The sequence below is a fragment of the Suncus etruscus genome, chromosome 10 (genome assembly GCF_024139225.1).
Source record: "Suncus etruscus isolate mSunEtr1 chromosome 10, mSunEtr1.pri.cur, whole genome shotgun sequence".
NCBI lineage: Eukaryota > Metazoa > Chordata > Mammalia > Eulipotyphla > Soricidae > Suncus > Suncus etruscus.
Genome location: NC_064857.1, coordinates 1,522,334 through 1,529,800, shown reverse-complemented (window position 1 = coordinate 1,529,800; position 7,467 = coordinate 1,522,334). Strand labels below are relative to the sequence as shown.

Here is a 7,467-nt window from a genome sequence, read left to right as displayed (position 1 = left end):
CCCAGAATACAAAGGCCACCCACTGAGTGGGAGAAATTATTCACCCAATACACATCAGATAAAGGGCTAATATCCAAAATTTACAAGGTACTGACAGAACTATACAAGAAAAAAACAACTAACCCCATCAAAAAATGGGGAGAAGAAATGAACAGACACTTTGAAAAAGAAGAAAGGCAAATGGCCAAAAGGCACATGAAAAGATGTTCAACATCACTAATCGTCAGGGAGATGCAAATCAAAACTACTATGAGGTACCACCTCACGCCACTGAGATTGGCACACATCACAAGAAAGGAAAACAAGCAGTGCTGGCGGGGATGTGGAGAGAAAGGAACTCTTTTTCACTGCTGGTGGGAATGCCGTCTAGTACAACCTTTATGGAAAGCGATATGGAGATTCCTTCACAAACTGGAAATTGAGCTTCCATACGATCCAGCTATACCACTCCTAGGAATATACCCAAGAAACACAAAAATACAATACAAAAAACCCTTCCTTACTCCTATATTCATTGCAGCGCTATTTACAATAGCCAGACTCTGGAAACAACCAAGATGCCCTTCAACAGATGAGTGGCTGAAGAAACTGTGGTACATATACACAATGGAATACTATGCAGCCATCAGGAGAGATGAAGTCATGAAATTTTCCAATACATGGATGTACATGGAATCTATTATGCTGAGTGAAGTAAGTCAGAGGGAGAGAGAAAGACGCAGAATGGTTTCACTCATCTATGGGCTTTAAGAAAAATGAAGGACATTTTTAACAATATCTCAGAGACAAGAGAGATGAGGGCTGGTAGGTGCAGCTCAGGACATGCAGCTCATCACATAGAGTGATGAGTGCAGTTGCAGAGATGACTACACTGAAAACTATCATAAAATGTGAATGAATGAGGGAAGTAGAAAGCCTGTCTCGAGTACAGGTGTAGGGGGGTGGGGAGGAGGGAGATCTGGGAAATTGGTGGTGGGAATGTTACACCGGTGAAGGGGGGGTGCTCTTTACATGACTGTAATCATACAACTATAATCATGTTTGTAATCACGGTGTTTAAATAAAGATAAAAAATAAAAAATAAAAAAAAAAAAAAAAAAAAAAGAAAAAAAAAAAAAAAGAACAATACTGAGCAACTCTACTGTGTGGTGAAGAGCATGACAATGCATGCACCTGCTGTAAAACATCAGCCATAATTAATACTATAGAAATGTCAGTAAGTGTTCTAGTCTAATTTTGTTTCCATGCATATGCAAAGCAAAACAAAGAAAATAATAATAACTACTTTCTGTTTGGGAGCTTTGCCCAGCAGTGTTCAGAGAACACTCGTGGCAGATGTGCCACACACATGTAGATGGGATCCTAGGGGTCAAACCTGGGTCTGCAGCATACAGTCAAGCACGCTATCTACTGTACTCTCTCTCTGACACTTCATATTATATTACTGACAAGATAATACCCAGGATGTACACACATAATTAGAAACATATCAACATTTTATGTCCATCTTTTTTTAAATGCACACCATAGACTATTTTAGGTATATATCTTGCATCTGTAAAATATCTACTTATATTTTAGGTATACTATCTTGCATCTTATGCCATGCAGGGGGAATCAGTAATTCTTGATATTCAGCAAATAAACACTCATATTTACAACTGTTTATTTTCTATTACTAGGGGAGTCTTTTAGTCACGGTTTGAATCAAATGGAGTAAATAAGGAACCAGACAATAAGTGTGTGTGTGTGGAGTCTTCTGTTCAATATCCTTCTATCAGAGAATCTCTAAAATAGAGTAAAAAAATCTTTTTTTAGAAAAAAAATATCCCTACCAGCCCAAAGGCTCCAAAGAGACTTTAGTTGAAGAGGTGGGTTTTCCTGCAGTCCTAGAGGTGGGAAAGGACTAGGCTGTTTCAATGCAGCAACGAGTGGAGTCAGAGAGCTGCTGAAAGATAGCGAATGAATTCCACAGTGGTAGCTCTGGGCCTAGCGTTCAGGACATTGATGGTCATTAAACTCCAGTTTTCTAGTTCCGGCTTCGTTACTCACCCATGTATGCTTCTATGAACAGAGCCAAGCAGTATGGCTAATTGGGGGAACGGGGTCTCCCAGAGTTAAGGCAGAGCCTCCGAAGGTAATTCTTGGCCAAGTTGTCAGGTGACGCAATGCAAGGGTGTGAGGCTGTGGTGCTGCTCAGGTGGAGCTTGCGGAACTACCGCCCATAGGTGCTGGCACCTCCAGGGCAGCCTCCTGCGATACTCGAGGACCAACATGTGATGTCAGGAACCGACTCCAACTCTGCATCTTAGCTAGGTAACTATTTTGGGGACACTTTGTAAGTTGGCTGCCACTAAAATTGTCCCTCACCTCTTTCCCTTTATATGTACATATGAAGGTTGCATTAAGTTTGACTTTAGAAGGTGTGTGTGTGTGTGTGTGTGTGTGTGTTATTCCAGATAAACCTTCCAAATGTCCTCTTTGCCTCTGGGTTATTTATCTATATGAGATAGCTGACTGATTTAAATGCTGACCTCCATCTTTGATATCTTTGACATTTAACTGATTTGAGCTAAGCAAAGCATATTCAATTTGAGTCATTTTAAATATTTGGTATTTAGCTTTCTGGTTAAACCTTATTTCGAATAGTGAAAAAATGTAGTCTGAAGAGGGCGTCTGGCTTAGAAGAACTTCTCAACAAATCCTTGGATTGATCATCTTAAAAGAGGGTTATGTTTGCATTTAGGGGACTAACAGACTTCAAAGAAATGCATGATATAAGTTTGTCAGAACTGAATAATCAAGCAGAAATAAATATAAAATGTGCATGGCTGCTTTGCAACTAACTTTCAGGCTAATTTCTGCTACTGTCATTTTTTTTTCCTTCAACAACTAAAAGCACTTTGATGAATTTCCAAGACCTGACACCCGCTGGTGACATGGTAAGCAATTTTTAGCATGTTGATTCTTTTAAAGTAAGGAATGCAATAGGAATATTAAATATTCTAAATGTGCTTAGAACTTGATATTTATAAATATTTATAAAATGTATTTTATTGACAACTTTGTCTTTCTTTATTATATGTATAATGAATTCTTCTTTATTCAATTTATAATTCAAATTTATATGTGCATAACAAAATTAAATTCTTACCATTTTACTAACTTATGTTTTTGACATCCCACAGTATTATATCATGGCTGGTTCCAGTTTTTACAAATCAGATATCTAATCATATTTGATTTGTGAAATCACCAAATTACAGTCCATCCAGTTGGAAATAGTATCAGAATTGGTATGTTTGGAGTAGGTAAATTGATTTGGGATAGATGTATAGGGCCAATGATAAAAACATAACAAAGATTATTAATACACAGGTATTTGTTATACTGCAAGAAAGTTCTGTGAATTTTCCTGAATCCTGTAAGTAAAAATATTGTTTCTAATAAAGCATAAAAATATTCCAGATTAAATTATATGTTGAAAGAACACTATCTTTTCTTTCATGATTAAAATCTTCAGCAGCATATTTAATAGCTAATATTGATATGGTCAATATTAACACTTATAATTTGACATAAAGTAGGACCCACCTAAAAGTTATATCTCAGTCCAGTATAGAAATCCAAGATCAAAATAACTCTTTAATATTTTTTGCCTCCCACAATTCCAGCCTATAGTGGCTGTAGGAACCTGCCAGGAAGAAAAGAGTCCTCTAATTTCCCGATGACTTCCTTCCATTGTCCCTGTTCTTAAATAAGACTTAGTAATATTGAAAAATATAGCCAAGTCTATGTCAAATATAAATCAACATTTTTCTTTCTTTCTTTCTTTCTTTCTTTCTTTCTTTCTTTCTTTCTTTCTTTCTTTCTTTCTTTCTTTCTTTCTTTCTTTCTTTCTTTCTTTCTTTCTTTCTTTCTTTCTTTCTCTCTCTCTCTCTCTTTCTTTCTTTCTTTCTTTCTTTCTTTCTTTCTTTCTTTCTTTCTCTTTCTCTCTTTTTCTTTCTTTCTTTCTTTTCTTTCTTTCTTTCTTTCTTTCTTTCTTTCTTTCTTTCTTTCTTTCTTTCTTTCTCTCTCTCTTTTTCTTTCTCTTTCTCTCTTTCTTTCTTTCTTTCTCTCTCTCTTTTTCTTTCTCTTTCTCTCTTTCTTTCTCTCTTTCTCTCTTTCATTCTTTCTTTCTTTCTTTCTTTCTCTTTCTTTCTTTCTTTCTTTCTTTCTTTCTTTCTTTCTTTCTTTATTTCTTTCTTTCTTTCTTTTCTTTCTCTTTCTTTCTTTCTTTCTTTCTCTCTTTTTCTCTTTCTTTCTTTCTTTCTTTCTTTCCTTTCTCTTTCTTTCTTTCTTTCTTTCTTTCTTTCTTTCTTTCTTTCTTTCTTTCTTTCTTTCTTTCTTTCCTTTCCTTTCCCTTTCTTTCTTTCTTTCTTTCTTTCTTTCTTTCTTTCTTTCTTTCTTTCTTTCTTTCTTTCTTTCTTTCTTTCTTTCTTTCTTTCTTTCTTTCTTTCTTTCTTTCTTTCTTTTTTTCTTTCTTTCTTTGTCACACCCAGCAGTGCTCAGAGGTTACTCCTCAGAAATCATTCCTGGCAGGCTTGGGGGACCATATGGGATGTTGGGATTCGAATCACCTTCCTTCTGCATGCAAGGCAAACACTCTACCTCCAAGCTATCTCTCTGGCCCCATAAATCACATTTACAGTGAACCAGACCTTGAATAGAATAGACCTTGAATAGTCTTTGACTAAGCTGCCATTACCTCTTGAAGTCTCCCTTTTAGAGGTCAGTGTTGTATAATGAATTAATTATATTAGGAATTATTTTAGATTTCTTTCTTTCTTTTTTATTTTTTCTTTTTTAAGCCTACAGCACCCAGTATTTTCAGGCAGTCTCTCATCCAAGTACTAACCAGGCCCGACCCTGCTTAGCTTCTGAGATCAGACGAGATCGGGTGAGTTCAGGGTGGTCTGGCCATAGACTAGATTTCTTTCTTAATGTGAGTGTTTCTTTCAATGCATAAGCCAAATATGACTTTAGTACTTTTAATTTGTATATTATAATCAGTCTTTTAAGTATTTTCTCTAAATAAAGGTCAAAGCTGAGGGTCTTTTTGTTTTCCAAGGTTATGTGTACAATGCTTTATAATCACAAAGGTATCATGGTTAATTGCTTATTATCTAATAACTGGGTTATTCATAATTAAAGCCAAAAGAACTATCTAGAAAATGTCTTATTAAATCATGTCTACATTGTATGCCTTTAAATATCTCATATGTATAACCTAGGGTTAGGTAAAACTCTGGTTAGAATGAGTGAGCTTTCCAGGAATTTAGTGTTTCCATCTCTCCCTTTCTCTCTCCCTACCTCCTTCCCTGCTACCGCTATCTTTTTGTTTTACAAAGCCATTTTCCTGAGGAAATGAGGAAAAGAGTGAAAGCTTGAATTTAAATAAATAGATACAGGGGTGTCCCGAGGCTGCTACAACTTGCAAGTCTATTATAACACTTTGTCTAATTAATAATATCACATTCACTTGAATAGTAAATTAAATGGATTCATTTTGTGTGTCCTTCCCAAGCTTGATGTTGTGAGTCTTTCTCTCTTGGAAAACTTTGGCATTATGTGAAGAGTATTGGAATTTCATTAACAATGTACTATGTATCCAGAGAGCTGGTTTAAGTATTCTCAATAGTAAAGGGGACCCAGGAGAGGCCTAATAATTTTGGTGTGCTTTATGTGATTTATATGAAACTCAATATTTTTGAGCTCTTAGTAAAATACCACTTACTGTTATTGAGAAAAATGGCATAAAAAGTCATATAAAGAGACTCATAAGGCCTCTGGACATCAAATAGCTCTAACAAAATATTCTAATGAATTAAAAGTAAATGAATGAGGAACATGTGGATTGAATTTCCCTCAAAATACCCCTGGGCTTAAAAATTAAAAAAAAAAAAAGAAAAACAGAATTGTTTGGCAAAGGAGCACGTGCATATTATTGAGCTCAAGTCTTTTCTTATAAAAAGGGAAAAGAAGACAGCTTGGATTTAAAATAATAAAATGCTGCTGTAACTTTTATTTATTATTTTAATTCTACAAAAGTTGACTTTAAGGTTTAATTGTTTCTCCTTGGTCAGATTTCATTGTTAGGTCATTTTTTCCCCAAATAACATTTTTTTAAACCTTATTTATTTATTGACTGGTTGATTTTTTTTTTTTTGACCATATCCAGCGGCGCTTAGGGATTTCCTCCTGGCCTGCACTCAGAAATCACCCCTGGCAGGCTGGGGGATCATATGGGATGCCTGGAATCAAACCAGGTCTCTCCTGGGTCGGCCGCATGCAAGGCAAACACCCTACCGCTGTGCTATCTCTCTGGCTCCTACAGTTAACATTTTGATTAACCAGAATCCTTAAATCACGGCTTCCTTTTCAAGGATAGAAGTTGTGGTCCAAAAAGAACACACACACACACACACACACACACACACACACACACACAAAATCCCCCAAAAGCCAAAAAACAAACTATAGTTCAAATCAAGGTCATTTCAGCTAAGATAAAGAAAACCATGAGCATTCAGTTCAGTAACCAAGAAGATCCTGCATCCAAAGCAAGAATGAGCCAAGTGAACAAAAGACTAGAAGAACAAAAGACTACAAAAACAAAAGACTAGAAAAACATCCATCCAAGCAAGATCAGAGTGCAGAAGAGAAAAGAAGTTGAAGTCTCCGAAGAAGAACTAGGACACAAGGAAATCGCTGACAGAGAAAAATGAAAATCGCTAAGACTGAAACATTTCGAGTGTCAGCTTGTTAAATGGCCAAAATGCAGCAGGGTTATTGGCCTTGGAAAACTCCTAGAGTCTGGAATCAAAACCAAACTGGAATCCTCAAAGCCTGTTTCAGAAAACAAAATGTAATGTGTATGTTTTAGGCCCACCCAGCTTCCAAACCCTGTCAACCCACATACCAGGAAGACTTGACTTCACAGTTTCCACAGGTTCTTGAAAACTGCAACTATGTGTAGAAAGGAAACTTGGTTTTATCTTATAAAGGTCATTCCCTTGGTCAAAATCAACTTGAATTTCTTTTTTTTTCCACACTAAATGTATAATGAAGCAAAACTAAATGAAACAGTGTCAAAGAAGACTTGTGTTGGATGAACCAGTCTTCACCACAATCGAAGATGGCTTCTTCTTTACATATATAAATCCCACCTGTGTGGGAAGAGCCTCTGGATCGAGTTTCTATCCCAATCTGTTCTCCACCCATGGGGGTTGTCTTATTCTTCCCAGCAAAGACCGAGGCTTCGCCTCCAGTGGACCTCTCTTTCTTTGCACGGGGTGGAAAAATCCCCAGATCCCCTTCATCTTCCAGCTTGGTGTAGTTTATTTCCTGCAGTGACCCTGTTCCAGAAGCACTTCCCTGTTTCTCTTGGGATTGGGCATGAGGCATTATCTACAGACCTGTATATAT

The 7,467-nt window shown here is 36.5% G+C and overlaps 1 pseudogene; it reads right to left on the bottom strand.

Moving 5' to 3' along the window:
• Window positions 1–4,848: 4,848 nt before the first annotated feature.
• LOC126021301 (uncharacterized) lies at window positions 4,849–4,967 on the bottom strand (annotated as a pseudogene).
• Window positions 4,968–7,467: the final 2,500 nt, after the last annotated feature.